The sequence below is a fragment of the Siphateles boraxobius genome, unplaced genomic scaffold (assembly GCF_051911475.1).
Source record: "Siphateles boraxobius isolate OS27281-9 unplaced genomic scaffold, OSU_SipBor_1 39, whole genome shotgun sequence".
Taxonomy (NCBI): domain Eukaryota; kingdom Metazoa; phylum Chordata; class Actinopteri; order Cypriniformes; family Leuciscidae; genus Siphateles; species Siphateles boraxobius.
In genome coordinates, this window is record NW_027509019.1 from 3,873,425 (window position 1) to 3,894,275 (window position 20,851).

Consider the following 20,851-nt stretch of genomic DNA (forward strand, 5'->3'; position numbering starts at 1 on the left):
AGTAACATATTACTTTTTGCTGTAACGCAGTAGTGTAAGGCATTACTTATCAATTTTCAGTAATATTTTACTCGGTACATGTTCAGTAAGGCTTGCGTTACAACAGACTTTTAGTTTTAATTGTAAAACAAACAACAACAAAAAACAGCAAGACCGCGAGACATTAACGAATGAAAAATGCAAGTAGGCTAAATTACCTGTTCGTGGTCAGTCAATAGCCGCGTGTGGTGTCCAAGTCTGTAAATAAAGACTAAATGGCAGCGTCTGATATATTTGTATAGCGATTTTTTTTTTTTACAGGAGTGCCGTGAGGTATGATTTCGGCCTCTGTGCTCGCGCTGGCCAGTGCAAAAAGCGGCTAATGGTAAAGATGGCATGAAGAAGACTATACATTCGCGAGATGGACGTATGCGCATTAGGCTATTCGTTCTGTGTTTTCTTTCTAAACAGTTAGGCTATGTTTATTTGGTATTTTTCATGTTTTCATCACGCAATATTTTTGATGCGGTGGTGACGCGTTCATGTAAGGGCGGCGGTGCTGCCGATAAAGCACCTAAAAGCTGTCACAAAGAACCGGCAAAAGCAATGATTATGAATATGTCAAATATAGCAAGGAGACATTTTAATTGTCTATTAATAAAGTCAAGATGAAGTTGACGATGCCGACTCGCGATCTTCGCAGTAGCCTACTAGTGAATGCACCAGAGAGAAATGCACATTTCATTTCATAAGCAGAGAGCATGTTTTCTTTCGTTCTGTTTACAAGTAGACATTTCAATATAGATATATTTTTCAAGTCCGTGAATAGGCTATACTTATACGCTGAGTTTCGGTTCATTTATGAGACGCGCTCCAGTTCACGCGCTTAAATCCAGGCAATTGGTTGAGGAAACATTGGTTAAAATTAAGATACAATTAATACAAAACGAAATTCACTTTAAAGAAAGGCTTTGTGTGTGTAAGGTCTCTGTGAAAGTTTTAAAGCAGTCTTTTAGTGCCGCTTCAGAGCGGTCGCGTCCATAACTGTCACGTCTGTAAAATTGTTTTTTCCTCATAAATGGGAACACGAAAAATAAAATAAAATGAATATTTTATGTTCTGTGGAGAGCCAACCCTTCTTCATCCGATTTGCGCAGTGTAATTCACAGAATTAAAAAAAATAATAATAATAATCGTTGCCTCCTAGTTAAACATTTTTATGTCACGCATGACTGTCTATTTCCCTAATATTAAATATAAAACGCATGTGTAGACTGATATTTTTTTAATGTCTGGACTTCTTTCAGGGAGGAGCCTATGGATAAACAGACGTTTCAATATTTTGGTATTAATGCATTTTCTGAGAATTTATATTTCAAGTTTTGACTGCAAATGTCATGTCCATAACGCTGGAATTCCCAAATTTTAAATAATTTATCCTCAACTAGTTTTGTGGTGTAGGTCTACGTATTTTATAATGTTAAGTTAACTTCAGATAATACTAATAGTAATTTAAAGATGTGGTAGCATTGGATCTGGACAGGAAGGATAACGGTGGGAGTTGGAAGGGGTGTGTCGCGATTCTGCAGGTTCGTGGATCTGAGTGTCGCGATTTCGGTTTCATATGATATGGCATTTCCTTACAGCCTTATTTTAGAATGTTAAGTTCTACTCCTGTATAGTTATTTTGGTGAAAGTAACTCAAAAGTAATACAGGAGTAATGTAAGGCATTACAATTCTGAGACAGTAATATTGTAAGGTAATGAATTACTTTTAAATAACAGTAACAAGTAATATATAATGTATTACAGTTTGGAAGTAACTTGCACAACACTGATGGCCACCACCCAAACAAACTTGGTTCAAGAGTGCTAAAGGACAATATCTACTTCTCCCTCCGTCATCCTTCTGCAATGTGTGCCAATCCACTCAACCGGAATGGCACACACACACCTGGATACAGTATGAATGACCACAGGATTTCACTTCAGCCCCTGAATGGACATGCGGTTGACACATCACACAAGGACAGTGATAACACCACTCAGCCACAACAACCTCTGCTCACGGACACAATCTCAGCTGAGCCCTGCCCACAGAGCTCACCACAGACAGACTGTGACATACCAGCACTGCTCCAACATACAGCACCCAAGGACGACTTTCTGGAAAACAGCCAGGGAAACCAGGACAGCATATTACAGCCTCCAATAACACCAGAGCAAAAATCACTCTCACCGGAAACATTATCACTCTCTCCAGCATCTCCACTTCTGTGCTTCTCAGAGAAAATGGAACAACTGGTGCATGCTGGAACTAGACTATCCCACTCTTTTGCTGCGAGCCCCCAGATACCAACCAAAAAACGCCAGGCCCCACAACCACCAAAGCCTACGGGCCCAGCTCGCCCTCCCCCTCCTCCTGTGAGAGCTCTTCGGCCTCTGCCACAGCGCCAGGGCCCACACCCTCCTCCGGCGGCTCGAGGTGAACCAAAAACAACTGATACCAGCTCTCAGTGATATGTGTCGGGTCCCCGCTATGATAACAATAACTTTCTCAAATGTTTACAGAACAAGCGGGAACCCAGTGTGCCTGTATCTTTTTCTATTGCTGTTCGATTACATGATAGAAAGTCTAAGGCCTTCAAAAGCCGTACAGCAAACCCATCTAATCTGGTGCCTATTACACGACATACCAAGATTGCTGTGGGGACAAAAAGTAAGACTGTTAAGTTAGCACTTTTAAACATCCGCTCACTTAAAAATAAATCACTTTTAGTCAACGACTTAATAACCACATACAACCTGGATTTTATGTTGCTAAATGAAACTTGGCTAGAAGAAAGTTGCAGTGCAACAGTCCTCAATGAAACAGCCCCTCCTAACTTTACTTTTATGAGTGTCTGCAGAGCTGTCAGAAGAGGCGGAGGTTTAGCTGCTCTTTATAAAGATGTCTATCAATGTAAGCAAATGTCATTTGGGAATTACCCGTCTTTCGAATATCTGGGTATTGTGTTAAAAGGTGCTCCACGCATTTTACTTATCATTGTTTACAGGCCTCCAAAATACTCTCCAGCTTTTGCTGAGAACTTAACAGAACTGTTATCAACAATTTCCTCAGAGTTTGACTGCTTTGCCATTGCTGGAGATTTTAACATCCACATAGATAATGCAGAAAACAATATGGCAAAAGAAATCAAAACTGTTTTAAAAACTTTTGATCTGACTCAGCATGTACATGGAGCCACACATAATCGTGGACACACTCTAGATTTACTTAACAGTAAGGGTCTAAACATTTCATCAATTGTTATTAAGGATGTAGCACTGTCTGATCATTTTTGTATTTTCTTTGATATATTGATCTCTCTTGCCATTGAAGCTAGATCTGTGTCTGTCAAGAAGAGATGCTTAAATGAGAACACTAGTGTACTATTTATGAAGGCTATATCTTTAACACCAAGCATATCTGCTGACTCTGTTGATTGTCTCCTTGATTCTTTTAACTCAAAAGTTAAGAGTGTAATTGATGATATTGCTCCTGTGAAAGTCAGGAAGAAGAGTGGCAGACAAAAAGCACCTTGGAGAAACTCAACAGCAGTGCAAAATATGAAAAGACAATGCAGAAAAGCAGAGCGCATGTGGCGGAAGACAAAACTTGTAGTCCATTATAACATCTACAAAGACAGCATCCATGCTTTCAATAAGGAACTAAGCAAAGCTAGACAGACTTTTTTCTCGAATATTATAAACAGCAATATAAACAACACGCGCACTCTTTTTGCTACTGTAGAGAGACTGACAAACCCCCCAAGCCAGATTCCCAGTGAAATGCTCTCAGTGAGAAAGTGCAGTGAGTTTGCTTCTTTCTTCTCTGAGAAAATCAATAATATCAGAAAGGTGATCAGCTCATCCTTGAGTTGCGCTGGTGTCAGGCAGATCAGACAACAGCACGAGAAAGTAGCCACTATGTCTGATTTCGAAGAAATTGATGGCAAAATTTTGGAAGAAACCGTACAGCAACTAAAAACATCAACCTGCGCCCTTGATGCACTTCCCACATCTTTTTTCAAAAATGTGTTACACAGCTTAGAAGCAGATCTCCTAGAAGTGGTAAATGCCTCACTTCTCTCTGGGAGTTTTCCGACCTCCCTGAAAACTGCTGTTGTCAAGCCCCTCCTGAAAAAGAGCAATCTGGATAAGACCATATTAAACAACTATAGACCAATCTCAAATCTTCCTTTCATAGGCAAGATCATTGAAAAAGTTGTCTTCAATCAGCTGAACAAATTCTTAAGCTCGAATGGATACTTTGACCATTTTCAATCTGGTTTCCGACCGCACCACAGTACAGAGACCGCGCTCATAAAGATAATAAATGATATTCGCTTAAATACTGATACAGGCAAATTATCAGTGCTGGTACTACTCGACCTCAGTGCTGCATTTGACACTGTCGATCACAAAATACTTCTTGACAGGCTGGAAAACTGGGTCGGGCTTTCTGGGATAGTCCTAAAATGGTTCAGGTCATACTTAGGAGGCAGAGGTTATTATGTGAGTATAGGAGACCATAAGTCTGAGTGGACATCCATGACATGCGGAGTCCCTCAAGGCTCAATTCTTGCGCCACTCCTATTCAACCTGTACATGCTCCCAATGAGCCAAATAATGAGAAAGAACCAAATCGCTTACCATAGCTATGCAGACGAAACACACAGCTCTACTTATCCCTATCGCCTAACGATTACAGCCCCATTGACTCCCTTTGCCAATGCATTGATGAAGTAAACAATTGGATGTGCCAAAACTTTCTTCAGTTAAACAAAGACAAAACTGAAGTCATTGCGTTTGGAAACAAAGATGAAGTTCTCAAGGTGAACGCATACCTTCAGTCTAGGGGTCAAACAACTAAAAATTGTCAGGAATCTGGGTGTGTCTCTGGAGTCAGACCTTAGTTTCAGTAGTCATGTCAAAGCAATAACTAAATCAGCATATTATCACCTGAAAAATATTGCAAGAATTAGATGCTTTGTTTCAAGTCAAGACTTAGAAAAACTTGTGCATGCTTTCATCACCAGTAGGGTGGATTATTGTAATGGACTTCTCACTGGCCTTCCCAAAAAGACCATAAGACAGTTGCAGCTCATACAGAACGCTGCTGCTAGGATTCTGAGCAGAACCAGAAAATATGAACACATCACACCAGTCCTCAGGTCTTTACACTGGCTGCCAGTTACATTTAGGATTGATTTTAAAGTATTATTACTGGTATATAAATCATTCAATGGCCTAGGACCTCAATACATTGCAGATATGCTCAGTGAATATAAACCCAACAGATCACTCAGATCATTAGGATCACATCGGCTAGAAATACCAAGGGTTCACTCGAAGCACGGCGAGTCTGCTTTTAGCTACTATGCCAGCCGCAGCTGGAACCAGCTTCCAGAAGAGATCAGATGTGCTCCTACAGTAGTCACATTCAAATCCAGACTCAAAACACATCTGTTTAACTGTGCATTTACTGAATGAGCACTGTGCCACTGTTCGTCCGACTGTTTGCACTGTATTTTATTTTATGTTTTAATTATTCTGATTTCTGTATTTTATCTTTTATTCTAAACTGTTTTAATTATTCTGATTTCTTTTGATTATTTTAATTTCTTCTATGTAAAGCACTTTGAATTACCATTGTGTATGAAATGTGCTATATAAATAAACTTGCCTTGCCTACTTCGACAGGCCACTGGGACACGATTTACTTGCCCTACTATTTGTCTATCTCATTCACGTGGCTTAGTCTATGAGGAGTTTGAACAGGGCATGCACACACAAACACACAGATTTTCTGAACGAACAAGCAGGATGTGGAAGTTGCTCTTTGTTTGGGATGAAACATGTCCATAAGTGAAGCATTCTTAGCAGAGGATGGTTTCGATCCATCGACCTCTGGGTTATGGGCCCAGCACGCTTCCGCTGCGCCACTCTGCTGTTATCCACATCAGATCGGAAACGAACCCACAATTCCTGTCTTAGGAGGCCAGTGCCTTATCCATTAGGCCACCGGGGCTAAGAAAGACCTTGGCTTAAGTGACAACAACAACATTGGCATTTAAACAAGGCCAGCACACAAAGTAATCCGGATGAACAACTACTTCGACAGGCCACTGGGACACGATTCGCTTGCCCTACTAATTGTCCTTCAGGTAGCTTAGTCAGTGACGCATTTGAACAGGGTATACACGCACAAACTCACAGATTTTCTGAAACGAACAAGCAGGATGTGGAAGTTGCTCTTTGTTTGGGATAAAACATATACATATGTGAAGCAGTCTTAGCAGAGGATGGTTTCGATCCATCGACCTCTGGGTTATGGGCCCAGCACGCTTCCGCTGCGCCACTCTGCTTTAATCCACATCAGATCGGAAACGGACCCACAATTCCTGTCTTAGGAGGCCAGTGCCTTATCCATTAGGCCACCAGGGCTGTGAAAGACCTTGGCTTTAGTGATGAACAACTACCTGACAGGCCACTGGGACACGATTCGCTTGCCCTACTAATTGTCCATCTCATTCAGGTGCCTTAGTCAATGAAGAGTTTGAAGAGGGCATGCACACACAAACACACAGATTTACTGAACGAATAAGCAGGATGTGGAAGTTGGTCTTTGATTGGGATAAAACATGTACATAAGTAAAGCAGTCTTAGCAGAGGATGGTTACGATCCATCGACCGCTGGGTTATGGGCCCAGCACGCTTCCGCTGCGCCACTCTGCTGTAAACCACCCCAGATGGGACTCAAACCCACAATCCCTGGCTTAGGAGGCCAGTGCCTTATCCATTAGGCCACCAGGGCTGTGAAAGACCTTGGCTTTAGTGACAACAACATCATTGGCATTTAAACAAGGCCAGCACACAAAGTAATCCGGATGAACGACTACTTCGACAGGCCATTGGGACAAGATTCGCTTGCCCTACTAATTGTCCTTCAGGTAGCTTAGTCAATGACGCATTTGAACAGGGTATACACACACAAACTCACAGATTTTCTGAAACGAACAAGCAGGATGTGGAAGTTGCTCTTTGTTTGGGATAAAACATGTACATAAGTGACAAAAACATCATTGGCATTTAAACAAGGCCAGCACACAAATTAATCCGGATGAACAATTACTTAGACAGGCCACTGGGACACGATTCGCTTGCCCTACTAATTATCCATCTCATTCACGTGACTTAGTCAATGAGGAGTTTGAACAGGGCATGCACACACAAACAGACAGATTTTCTGAACGAACAAGCAGGATGTGGAAGTTGCTCTTTGTTTGGGATAAAACATGTACATAAGTAAAGCAGTCTTAGCAGAGGATGGTTTCGATCTATCGACCTCTGGGTTGTCTTAGGCAATTTCTGTCTTAGGAGGCCAGTGCCTTATCCATTAGGCCACCGGGGCTCTGAAAGACCTGTGTTCATGTGCCCCCATTACTTTGGCTTTAGTGACAACAACATCATTGGCATTTAAACAAGGCCAGCACACAAAGTAATCCGGATGAACGACTACTTCGACAGGCCACTGGGACAAGATTCGCTTGCCCTACTAATTGTCCATCTCATTCAGGTGGCTTAGACAATGAGGAGTTTGAACAGGGCAAACACAGATTGTCTGAACAAACAAGCAGGATGTGGAAGTTGCTCTTGTTGAAGATTTTATTATTTAGAAAACAAGTAATTTAGCTATATATTTGGACACAATTATTTCTTCTGTCTGTGACTTTGTATTTCCTCTGTGTATGTGAAAGACCTTGAATTGAATGTTGTTTGCTGCAGAAAATTCTATTCCGAGAAGTCACATGGTAAAAGACCTTTACCCAAAACTATCTATAGGGTGTGCTACCTTCTTTGGAAGAAGATTTATGTATATAACTCTGAACCAAAATATACTCGGGAGCGCGCTGGAAGGCCAGAGGGCCAGTGGGCCGGAGAGCCAGAGCGTTAGAGCGCCGTTCTATGGAACGGAACGGCGTTCGAAAATAAAGTCTAATTATTTCTGGCATCAAAGATCTCTGCGAAGTTATTTTTCGGAAAGATTGAAAACCACTTCACTCTTTGTTTGGGATAAAACATGTACATAAGTAAAGCAGTCTTAGCAGAGGATGGTTTCAATCCATCGACCTCTGGGTCATGGGCCCAGCACGCCTCCGCTGCGGCACTCTGCTGTAAACCAACCCAGATTGTTCTGAACGAACTAGCAGGATGTGGAAGTTGCTCTTTTTTTGGGATAAAACTGTGAAACACCTTGGCTTTAGTGACAACAACATCATTGGCATTTAAACAAGGCCAGCACACAAAGTAATCTGGATGAACGACTACTTCAACAGGCCACTGGGACACGATTCGCTTGCCCTACTAATTGTCCTTCAGGTAGCTTAGTCAATGACGCATTTGAACAGGGCACACACACACAAACTCACAGATTTTCTGAACGAACAAGCAGGATGTGGAAGATGCTCTTTGTTTGGGATAAAACATATACATAAGTGAAGCAGTCTTAGCAGAGGATGGTTTCGATCCATCGACCTCTGGGTTATGGGCCCAGCACGCTTCCGCTTCGCCACTCTGCTGTAAACCACCCCAGATGGGACTAGAACCCACAATCCCTGGCTTAGGAGGCCAGTGCCTTATCCATTAGGCCACCGGGGCTGTGAAAGACCTTGGCTTTAGTGACAACAACATCATTGGCATTTAAACAAGGCCAGCACACAAAGTAATCCGGATGAACAACTACTTCGACAGGCCACTGGGACACGATTTGCTTGCCCTACTATTTGTCTATCTCATTCACGTGGCTTAGTCAATGAGGAGTTTGAACAGGGCATGCACACACAAACACACAGATTTTCTGAAAGAACAAGCAGGATGTGGAAGTTGGTCTTTGATTGGGATAAAACATGTACATAAGTAAAGCAGTCTTAGGAGAGGATGGTTACGATCCATCGACCTCTGGGTTATGGGCCCAGCACGCTTCCGCTGCGCCACTCTGCTGTAAACCACCCCAGATGGGACTCGAACCCACAATCCCTGGCTTAGGAGGCCAGTGCCTTATCCATTAGGCCACCGGGGCTGTGAAAGACCTTGGCTTTAGTGACAACAACATCATTGGCATTTAAACAAGGCCAGCACACAAAGTAATCCGGATGAACGACTACTTCGACAGGCCATTGGGACAAGATTCGCTTGCCCTACTAATTGTCCTTCAGGTAGCTTAGTCAATGACGCATTTGAACAGGGTATACACACACAAACTCACAGATTTTCTGAAACGAACAAGCAGGATGTGGAAGTTGCTCTTTGTTTGGGATAAAACATGTACATAAGTGACAAAAACATCATTGGCATTGGAATACTTGCTCACTCGAATGTCACTTCACAGCGTCATCAGTAGCGCTCAAAGGATCTTCCCTTATGTTGTTGAAGCTTGTTTATTTAAGAAATTCATAATGAATAATAATAAAGCAAGATACCCTCCTGAAATATGTGAGATATGTGGTTTATATAAACTGCAAAGGTAAAGTATAAATTCAAATTATTATGACCCATGTCAAGGGGGAGGAGAATGTATACGTGCGTCACGTTTAGTCAATAAAACACTTCCGCATAGGATACACCTGTGTATCCTTGCTCATAACTCCTCTGAAAGCCTCCTCACTCCTCGATCCTCGACTCCTCGCGGTGCAATTAGAGAATTGAGATGTCCTTCAAGATGGCTGTGCTTGATTGGTTTCCGGGTCATAGGATGGAGGACGGAGGAGCGAGGAGACGAGGAAGGATATTGAGAAGTACCCACAGATTTTCTGAACGAACAAGCAGGATGTGGAAGTTGCTCTTTGTTTGGGATGAAACATGTCCATAAGTAAAGCATTCTTAGCAGAGGATGGTTTCAATCCATCGACCTCTGGGTTATGGGCCCAGCACGCTTCCGCTGCGCCACTCTGCTGTAATACACATCAGATCGGAAACGAACCCACAATTCCTGTCTTAGGAGGCCAGTGCCTTATCCATTAGGCCACCGGGGCTGTGAAAGACCTTGGCTTTAGTGACAACAACATCATTGGCATTTAAACAAGGCCAGCACACAAAGTAATCTGGATGAACGACTACTTCGACAGGCCACTGGGACACAATTCGCTTGCCCTACTAATTGTCCTTCAGGTAGCTTAGTCAATGACGCATTTGAACAGGGCACACACACACAAACTCACAGATTTTCTGAACGAACAAGCAGGATGTGGAAGTTGCTCTGTGTTTGGGATAAAACATGTACATAAGTACAGCAGTCTTAGCAGAGGATGGTTTCGATCCATCGACCTCTGGGTTTTGGGCCCAGCACGCTTCCGCTGCGCCACTCTGCTGTAATCCACATCAGATCGGAAACGAACCCACAATTCCTGTCTTAGGAGGCTAGTGCCTTATCCATTAGGCCACCGGGGCTGTGAAAGACCTTGGCTTTAGTGACAACAACGTCATTGGCATTTAAACAAGGCCAGCACACAAAGTAATCCGGATGAACAACTACTTCGACAGGCCACTGGGACACGATTTGCTTGCCCTACTATTTGTCTATCTCATTCACGTGGCTTAGTCAATGAGGAGTTTGAACAGGGCATGCACACACAAACACACAGATTTTCTGAAAGAACAAGCAGGATGTGGAAGTTGGTCTTTGATTGGGATAAAACATGTACATAAGTAAAGCAGTCTTAGCAGAGGATGGTTACGATCCATCGACCTCTGGGTTATGGGCCCAGCACGCTTCCGCTGCGCCACTCTGCTGTAAACCACCCCAGATGGGACTCGAACCCCAATCCCTGGCTTAGGAGGCCAGTGCCTTATCCATTAGGCCACCAGGGCTGTGAAAGACCTTGGCTTTAGTGACAACAACATCATTGGCATTTAAACAAGGCCAGCACACAAAGTAATCCGGATGAACGACTACTTCGACAGGCCATTGGGACAAGATTCGCTTGCCCTACTAATTGTCCTTCAGGTAGCTTAGTCAATGACGCATTTGAACAGGGTATACACACACAAACTCACAGATTTTCTGAAACGAACAAGCAGGATGTGGAAGTTGCTCTTTGTTTGGGATAAAACATGTACATAAGTGACAAAAACATCATTGGCATTTAAACAAGGCCAGCACACAAATTAATCCGGATGAACAATTACTTAGACAGGCCACTGGGACACGATTCGCTTGCCCTACTAATTATCCATCTCATTCACGTGACTTAGTCAATGAGGAGTTTGAACAGGGCATGCACACACAAACAGACAGATTTTCTGAACGAACAAGCAGGATGTGGAAGTTGCTCTTTGTTTGGGATAAAACATGTACATAAGTAAAGCAGTCTTAGCAGAGGATGGTTTCGATCTATCGACCTCTGGGTTGTCTTAGGCAATTTCTGTCTTAGGAGGCCAGTGCCTTATCCATTAGGCCACCGGGGCTCTGAAAGACCTGTGTTCATGTGCCCCCATTACTTTGGCTTTAGTGACAACAACATCATTGGCATTTAAACAAGGCCAGCACACAAAGTAATCCGGATGAACGACTACTTCGACAGGCCACTGGGACAAGATTCGCTTGCCCTACTAATTGTCCATCTCATTCAGGTGGCTTAGACAATGAGGAGTTTGAACAGGGCAAACACAGATTGTCTGAACAAACAAGCAGGATGTGGAAGTTGCTCTTGTTGAAGATTTTATTATTTAGAAAACAAGTAATTTAGCTATATATTTGGACACAATTATTTCTTCTGTCTGTGACTTTGTATTTCCTCTGTGTATGTGAAAGACCTTGAATTGAATGTTGTTTGCTGCAGAAAATTCTATTCCGAGAAGTCACATGGTAAAAGACCTTTACCCAAAACTATCTATAGGGTGTGCTACCTTCTTTGGAAGAAGATTTATGTATATAACTCTGAACCAAAATATACTCGGGAGCGCGCTGGAAGGCCAGAGGGCCAGTGGGCCGGAGAGCCAGAGCGTTAGAGCGCCGTTCTATGGAACGGAACGGCGTTCGAAAATAAAGTCTAATTATTTCTGGCATCAAAGATCTCTGCGAAGTTATTTTTCGGAAAGATTGAAAACCACTTCACTCTTTGTTTGGGATAAAACATGTACATAAGTAAAGCAGTCTTAGCAGAGGATGGTTTCAATCCATCGACCTCTGGGTCATGGGCCCAGCACGCCTCCGCTGCGGCACTCTGCTGTAAACCAACCCAGATTGTTCTGAACGAACTAGCAGGATGTGGAAGTTGCTCTTTTTTTGGGATAAAACTGTGAAACACCTTGGCTTTAGTGACAACAACATCATTGGCATTTAAACAAGGCCAGCACACAAAGTAATCTGGATGAACGACTACTTCAACAGGCCACTGGGACACGATTCGCTTGCCCTACTAATTGTCCTTCAGGTAGCTTAGTCAATGACGCATTTGAACAGGGCACACACACACAAACTCACAGATTTTCTGAACGAACAAGCAGGATGTGGAAGATGCTCTTTGTTTGGGATAAAACATATACATAAGTGAAGCAGTCTTAGCAGAGGATGGTTTCGATCCATCGACCTCTGGGTTATGGGCCCAGCACGCTTCCGCTTCGCCACTCTGCTGTAAACCACCCCAGATGGGACTAGAACCCACAATCCCTGGCTTAGGAGGCCAGTGCCTTATCCATTAGGCCACCGGGGCTGTGAAAGACCTTGGCTTTAGTGACAACAACATCATTGGCATTTAAACAAGGCCAGCACACAAAGTAATCCGGATGAACAACTACTTCGACAGGCCACTGGGACACGATTTGCTTGCCCTACTATTTGTCTATCTCATTCACGTGGCTTAGTCAATGAGGAGTTTGAACAGGGCATGCACACACAAACACACAGATTTTCTGAAAGAACAAGCAGGATGTGGAAGTTGGTCTTTGATTGGGATAAAACATGTACATAAGTAAAGCAGTCTTAGGAGAGGATGGTTACGATCCATCGACCTCTGGGTTATGGGCCCAGCACGCTTCCGCTGCGCCACTCTGCTGTAAACCACCCCAGATGGGACTCGAACCCACAATCCCTGGCTTAGGAGGCCAGTGCCTTATCCATTAGGCCACCGGGGCTGTGAAAGACCTTGGCTTTAGTGACAACAACATCATTGGCATTTAAACAAGGCCAGCACACAAAGTAATCCGGATGAACGACTACTTCGACAGGCCATTGGGACAAGATTCGCTTGCCCTACTAATTGTCCTTCAGGTAGCTTAGTCAATGACGCATTTGAACAGGGTATACACACACAAACTCACAGATTTTCTGAAACGAACAAGCAGGATGTGGAAGTTGCTCTTTGTTTGGGATAAAACATGTACATAAGTGACAAAAACATCATTGGCATTGGAATACTTGCTCACTCGAATGTCACTTCACAGCGTCATCAGTAGCGCTCAAAGGATCTTCCCTTATGTTGTTGAAGCTTGTTTATTTAAGAAATTCATAATGAATAATAATAAAGCAAGATACCCTCCTGAAATATGTGAGATATGTGGTTTATATAAACTGCAAAGGTAAAGTATAAATTCAAATTATTATGACCCATGTCAAGGGGGAGGAGAATGTATACGTGCGTCACGTTTAGTCAATAAAACACTTCCGCATAGGATACACCTGTGTATCCTTGCTCATAACTCCTCTGAAAGCCTCCTCACTCCTCGATCCTCGACTCCTCGCGGTGCAATTAGAGAATTGAGATGTCCTTCAAGATGGCTGTGCTTGATTGGTTTCCGGGTCATAGGATGGAGGACGGAGGAGCGAGGAGACGAGGAAGGATATTGAGAAGTACCCACAGATTTTCTGAACGAACAAGCAGGATGTGGAAGTTGCTCTTTGTTTGGGATGAAACATGTCCATAAGTAAAGCATTCTTAGCAGAGGATGGTTTCAATCCATCGACCTCTGGGTTATGGGCCCAGCACGCTTCCGCTGCGCCACTCTGCTGTAATACACATCAGATCGGAAACGAACCCACAATTCCTGTCTTAGGAGGCCAGTGCCTTATCCATTAGGCCACCGGGGCTGTGAAAGACCTTGGCTTTAGTGACAACAACATCATTGGCATTTAAACAAGGCCAGCACACAAAGTAATCTGGATGAACGACTACTTCGACAGGCCACTGGGACACAATTCGCTTGCCCTACTAATTGTCCTTCAGGTAGCTTAGTCAATGACGCATTTGAACAGGGCACACACACACAAACTCACAGATTTTCTGAACGAACAAGCAGGATGTGGAAGTTGCTCTGTGTTTGGGATAAAACATGTACATAAGTACAGCAGTCTTAGCAGAGGATGGTTTCGATCCATCGACCTCTGGGTTTTGGGCCCAGCACGCTTCCGCTGCGCCACTCTGCTGTAATCCACATCAGATCGGAAACGAACCCACAATTCCTGTCTTAGGAGGCTAGTGCCTTATCCATTAGGCCACCGGGGCTGTGAAAGACCTTGGCTTTAGTGACAACAACGTCATTGGCATTTAAACAAGGCCAGCACACAAAGTAATCCGGATGAACAACTACTTCGACAGGCCACTGGGACACGATTTGCTTGCCCTACTATTTGTCTATCTCATTCACGTGGCTTAGTCAATGAGGAGTTTGAACAGGGCATGCACACACAAACACACAGATTTTCTGAAAGAACAAGCAGGATGTGGAAGTTGGTCTTTGATTGGGATAAAACATGTACATAAGTAAAGCAGTCTTAGCAGAGGATGGTTACGATCCATCGACCTCTGGGTTATGGGCCCAGCACGCTTCCGCTGCGCCACTCTGCTGTAAACCACCCCAGATGGGACTCGAACCCCAATCCCTGGCTTAGGAGGCCAGTGCCTTATCCATTAGGCCACCAGGGCTGTGAAAGACCTTGGCTTTAGTGACAACAACATCATTGGCATTTAAACAAGGCCAGCACACAAAGTAATCCGGATGAACGACTACTTCGACAGGCCATTGGGACAAGATTCGCTTGCCCTACTAATTGTCCTTCAGGTAGCTTAGTCAATGACGCATTTGAACAGGGTATACACACACAAACTCACAGATTTTCTGAAACGAACAAGCAGGATGTGGAAGTTGCTCTTTGTTTGGGATAAAACATGTACATAAGTGACAAAAACATCATTGGCATTTAAACAAGGCCAGCACACAAATTAATCCGGATGAACAATTACTTAGACAGGCCACTGGGACACGATTCGCTTGCCCTACTAATTATCCATCTCATTCACGTGACTTAGTCAATGAGGAGTTTGAACAGGGCATGCACACACAAACAGACAGATTTTCTGAACGAACAAGCAGGATGTGGAAGTTGCTCTTTGTTTGGGATAAAACATGTACATAAGTAAAGCAGTCTTAGCAGAGGATGGTTTCGATCTATCGACCTCTGGGTTGTCTTAGGCAATTTCTGTCTTAGGAGGCCAGTGCCTTATCCATTAGGCCACCGGGGCTCTGAAAGACCTGTGTTCATGTGCCCCCATTACTTTGGCTTTAGTGACAACAACATCATTGGCATTTAAACAAGGCCAGCACACAAAGTAATCCGGATGAACGACTACTTCGACAGGCCACTGGGACAAGATTCGCTTGCCCTACTAATTGTCCATCTCATTCAGGTGGCTTAGACAATGAGGAGTTTGAACAGGGCAAACACAGATTGTCTGAACAAACAAGCAGGATGTGGAAGTTGCTCTTGTTGAAGATTTTATTATTTAGAAAACAAGTAATTTAGCTATATATTTGGACACAATTATTTCTTCTGTCTGTGACTTTGTATTTCCTCTGTGTATGTGAAAGACCTTGAATGGAATGTTGTTTGCTGCAGAAAATTCTATTCCGAGAAGTCACATGGTAAAAGACCTTTACCCAAAACTATCTATAGGGTGTGCTACCTTCTTTGGAAGAAGATTTATGTATATAACTCTGAACCAAAATATACTCGGGAGCGCGCTGGAAGGCCAGAGGGCCAGTGGGCCGGAGAGCCAGAGCGTTAGAGCGCCGTTCTATGGAACGGAACGGCGTTCGAAAATAAAGTCTAATTATTTCTGGCATCAAAGATCTCTGCGAAGTTATTTTTCGGAAAGATTGAAAACCACTTCACTCTTTGTTTGGGATAAAACATGTACATAAGTAAAGCAGTCTTAGCAGAGGATGGTTTCAATCCATCGACCTCTGGGTCATGGGCCCAGCACGCCTCCGCTGCGGCACTCTGCTGTAAACCAACCCAGATTGTTCTGAACGAACTAGCAGGATGTGGAAGTTGCTCTTTTTTTGGGATAAAACTGTGAAACACCTTGGCTTTAGTGACAACAACATCATTGGCATTTAAACAAGGCCAGCACACAAAGTAATCTGGATGAACGACTACTTCAACAGGCCACTGGGACACGATTCGCTTGCCCTACTAATTGTCCTTCAGGTAGCTTAGTCAATGACGCATTTGAACAGGGCACACACACACAAACTCACAGATTTTCTGAACGAACAAGCAGGATGTGGAAGATGCTCTTTGTTTGGGATAAAACATATACATAAGTGAAGCAGTCTTAGCAGAGGATGGTTTCGATCCATCGACCTCTGGGTTATGGGCCCAGCACGCTTCCGCTTCGCCACTCTGCTGTAAACCACCCCAGATGGGACTAGAACCCACAATCCCTGGCTTAGGAGGCCAGTGCCTTATCCATTAGGCCACCGGTGCTGTGAAAGACCTTGGCTTTAGTGACAACAACATCATTGGCATTTAAACAAGGCCAGCACACAAAGTAATCCGGATGAACAACTACTTCGACAGGCCACTGGGACTCGATTTGCTTGCCCTACTATTTGTCTATCTCATTCACGTGGCTTAGTCAATGAGGAGTTTGAACAGGGCATGCACACACAAACACACAGATTTTCTGAAAGAACAAGCAGGATGTGGAAGTTGGTCTTTGATTGGGATAAAACATGTACATAAGTAAAGCAGTCTTAGGAGAGGATGGTTACGATCCATCGACCTCTGGGTTATGGGCCCAGCACGCTTCCGCTGCGCCACTCTGCTGTAAACCACCCCAGATGGGACTCGAACCCACAATCCCTGGCTTAGGAGGCCAGTGCCTTATCCATTAGGCCACCGGGGCTGTGAAAGACCTTGGCTTTAGTGACAACAACATCATTGGCATTTAAACAAGGCCAGCACACAAAGTAATCCGGATGAACGACTACTTCGACAGGCCATTGGGACAAGATTCGCTTGCCCTACTAATTGTCCTTCAGGTAGCTTAGTCAATGACGCATTTGAACAGGGTATACACACACAAACTCACAGATTTTCTGAAACGAACAAGCAGGATGTGGAAGTTGCTCTTTGTTTGGGATAAAACATGTACATAAGTGACAAAAACATCATTGGCATTGGAATACTTGCTCACTCGAATGTCACTTCACAGCGTCATCAGTAGCGCTCAAAGGATCTTCCCTTATGTTGTTGAAGCTTGTTTATTTAAGAAATTCATAATGAATAATAATAAAGCAAGATACCCTCCTGAAATATGTGAGATATGTGGTTTATATAAACTGCAAAGGTAAAGTATAAATTCAAATTATTATGACCCATGTCAAGGGGGAGGAGAATGTATACGTGCGTCACGTTTAGTCAATAAAACACTTCCGCATAGGATACACCTGTGTATCCTTGCTCATAACTCCTCTGAAAGCCTCCTCACTCCTCGATCCTCGACTCCTCGCGGTGCAATTAGAGAATTGAGATGTCCTTCAAGATGGCTGTGCTTGATTGGTTTCCGGGTCATAGGATGGAGGACGGAGGAGCGAGGAGACGAGGAAGGATATTGAGAAGTACCCACAGATTTTCTGAACGAACAAGCAGGATGTGGAAGTTGCTCTTTGTTTGGGATGAAACATGTCCATAAGTAAAGCATTCTTAGCAGAGGATGGTTTCAATCCATCGACCTCTGGGTTATGGGCCCAGCACGCTTCCGCTGCGCCACTCTGCTGTAATACACATCAGATCGGAAACGAACCCACAATTCCTGTCTTAGGAGGCCAGTGCCTTATCCATTAGGCCACCGGGGCTGTGAAAGACCTTGGCTTTAGTGACAACAACATCATTGGCATTTAAACAAGGCCAGCACACAAAGTAATCTGGATGAACGACTACTTCGACAGGCCACTGGGACACAATTCGCTTGCCCTACTAATTGTCCTTCAGGTAGCTTAGTCAATGACGCATTTGAACAGGGCACACACACACAAACTCACAGATTTTCTGAACGAACAAGCAGGATGTGGAAGTTGCTCTGTGTTTGGGATAAAACATGTACATAAGTACAGCAGTCTTAGCAGAGGATGGTTTCGATCCATCGACCTCTGGGTTTTGGGCCCAGCACGCTTCCGCTGCGCCACTCTGCTGTAATCCACATCAGATCGGAAACGAACCCACAATTCCTGTCTTAGGAGGCTAGTGCCTTATCCATTAGGCCACCGGGGCTGTGAAAGACCTTGGCTTTAGTGACAACAACGTCATTGGCATTTAAACAAGGCCAGCACACAAAGTAATCCGGATGAACAACTACTTCGACAGGCCACTGGGACACGATTTGCTTGCCCTACTATTTGTCTATCTCATTCACGTGGCTTAGTCAATGAGGAGTTTGAACAGGGCATGCACACACAAACACACAGATTTTCTGAAAGAACAAGCAGGATGTGGAAGTTGGTCTTTGATTGGGATAAAACATGTACATAAGTAAAGCAGTCTTAGCAGAGGATGGTTACGATCCATCGACCTCTGGGTTATGGGCCCAGCACGCTTCCGCTGCGCCACTCTGCTGTAAACCACCCCAGATGGGACTCGAACCCCAATCCCTGGCTTAGGAGGCCAGTGCCTTATCCATTAGGCCACCAGGGCTGTGAAAGACCTTGGCTTTAGTGACAACAACATCATTGGCATTTAAACAAGGCCAGCACACAAAGTAATCCGGATGAACGACTACTTCGACAGGCCATTGGGACAAGATTCGCTTGCCCTACTAATTGTCCTTCAGGTAGCTTAGTCAATGACGCATTTGAACAGGGTATACACACACAAACTCACAGATTTTCTGAAACGAACAAGCAGGATGTGGAAGTTGCTCTTTGTTTGGGATAAAACATGTACATAAGTGACAAAAACATCATTGGCATTGGAATACTTGCTCACTCGAATGTCACTTCACAGCGTCATCAGTAGCGCTCAAAGGATCTTCCCTTATGTTGTTGAAGCTTGTTTATTTAAGAAATTCATAATGAATAATAATAAAGCAAGATACCCTCCTGAAATATGTGAGATGTGTGGTTTATATAAACTGCAAAGGTAAAGTATAAATTCAAATTATTATGACCGATGTCAAGGGGGAGGAGAATGTATACGTGCGTCACGTTTAGTCAATAAAACACTTCCGCATAGGATACACCTGTGTATCCTTGCTCATAACTCCTCTGAAAGCCTCCTCACTCCTCGATCCTCGACTCCTCGCGGTGCAATTAGAGAATTGAGATGTCCTTCAAGATGGCTGTGCTTGATTGGTTTCCGGGTCATAGGATGGAGGACGGAGGAGCGAGGAGACGAGGAAGGATATTGAGAAGTACCCACAGATTTTCTGAACGAACAAGCAGGATGTGGAAGTTGCTCTTTGTTTGGGATGAAACATGTCCATAAGTAAAGCATTCTTAGCAGAGGATGGTTTCGATCCATCGACCTCTGGGTTATGGGCCCAGCACGCTTCCGCTGCGCCACTCTGCTGTAATACACATCAGATCGGAAACGAACCCACAATTCCTGTCTTAGGAGGCCAGTGCCTTATCCATTAGGCCACCGGGGCTGTGAAAGACCTTGGCTTTAGTGACAACAACATCATTGGCATTTAAACAAGGCCAGCACACAAAGTAATCCGGATGAACAACTACTTCGACAGGCCACTGGGACACGATTCGCTTGCCCTACTAATTGTCCATCTCATTCAGGTGCCTTATTCAATGAGGAGTTTGAACAGGGCATGCAGACACAAACACACAGATTTTCTGAACGAACCAGCAGGATGTGGAAGTTGGTCTTTGATTGGGATAAAACATGTACATAAGTAAAGCAGTCTTAGCAGAGGATGGTTTCGATCCATCGACCTCTGGGTAATGGGCCCAGCACGCTTCCGCTGCACCACTCTGCTGTAAACCACCCCAGATGGGACTCGAACCCACAATCCCTGGCTTAGGAGGCCAGTGCCTTATTTTTTTTTTTTTTTTTTTTTTTTTTTTTTTTTATACATTTACAACCAATCATCTACAAGCAATAAGTAGGAAAATCAGCAGAGAAGAAATTTGCACACCTCTAGTAATGTCACAATGAAAGAGCAAAAGGTGTGGACCAATAAAAACAGACAGAATGCGGAGACCACAACCACAGCCTACAGAATCTGCCTGAACCGATCCTCGAAATCCAGAGAGAGAATGTCACGTGAACCTTGTCCTTGTGAAAAATATCATGATGCCATTTAAAATATACAAAATAAAAGTAAAAATTAAAATTAAAAATCCAAATCACTTTCAGGTACATTCCATGCTAGATCTTTTAAAACTTTAGAAACCCTTGGAGTAAAAACAACATAAAAGCTTTGCAACATTTTTTCATACTTAAAATACCAATACAATCCTTCAATATATCTTTCTGTTCTCCTTTTAAGAACATTCCAAACATCAAGCACGATTTGCTTGCCCTACTATTTGTCTATCT

General features: G+C 43.7%; 9 non-coding genes across 9 annotated transcripts; all 9 read right to left on the minus strand.

Annotated features, from left to right (window-relative positions):
* Positions 1–6,765: 6,765 nt before the first annotated feature.
* On the minus strand, positions 6,766–6,838 carry trnar-ccu (transfer RNA arginine (anticodon CCU)). Its single transcript has one exon. It is a non-coding gene; the product is annotated as a tRNA-Arg (tRNA).
* A 1,771-nt stretch (positions 6,839–8,609) lies between these two features.
* Positions 8,610–8,682, minus strand: trnar-ccu (transfer RNA arginine (anticodon CCU)). Its single transcript has one exon. It is a non-coding gene; the product is annotated as a tRNA-Arg (tRNA).
* A 348-nt stretch (positions 8,683–9,030) lies between these two features.
* trnar-ccu (transfer RNA arginine (anticodon CCU)) lies at positions 9,031–9,103 on the minus strand. The gene has a single exon. It is a non-coding gene; the product is annotated as a tRNA-Arg (tRNA).
* A 1,216-nt stretch (positions 9,104–10,319) lies between these two features.
* On the minus strand, positions 10,320–10,391 carry trnal-caa (transfer RNA leucine (anticodon CAA)). Its single transcript has one exon. It is a non-coding gene; the product is annotated as a tRNA-Leu (tRNA).
* A 2,270-nt stretch (positions 10,392–12,661) lies between these two features.
* On the minus strand, positions 12,662–12,734 carry trnar-ccu (transfer RNA arginine (anticodon CCU)). Its single transcript has one exon. It is a non-coding gene; the product is annotated as a tRNA-Arg (tRNA).
* A 348-nt stretch (positions 12,735–13,082) lies between these two features.
* On the minus strand, positions 13,083–13,155 carry trnar-ccu (transfer RNA arginine (anticodon CCU)). The gene has a single exon. It is a non-coding gene; the product is annotated as a tRNA-Arg (tRNA).
* A 1,216-nt stretch (positions 13,156–14,371) lies between these two features.
* Positions 14,372–14,443, minus strand: trnal-caa (transfer RNA leucine (anticodon CAA)). The gene has a single exon. It is a non-coding gene; the product is annotated as a tRNA-Leu (tRNA).
* Positions 14,444–17,134: 2,691 nt separating this feature from the next.
* On the minus strand, positions 17,135–17,207 carry trnar-ccu (transfer RNA arginine (anticodon CCU)). The gene has a single exon. It is a non-coding gene; the product is annotated as a tRNA-Arg (tRNA).
* A 1,216-nt stretch (positions 17,208–18,423) lies between these two features.
* trnal-caa (transfer RNA leucine (anticodon CAA)) lies at positions 18,424–18,495 on the minus strand. Its single transcript has one exon. It is a non-coding gene; the product is annotated as a tRNA-Leu (tRNA).
* Between the last annotated feature and the right edge of the window lie 2,356 nt (positions 18,496–20,851).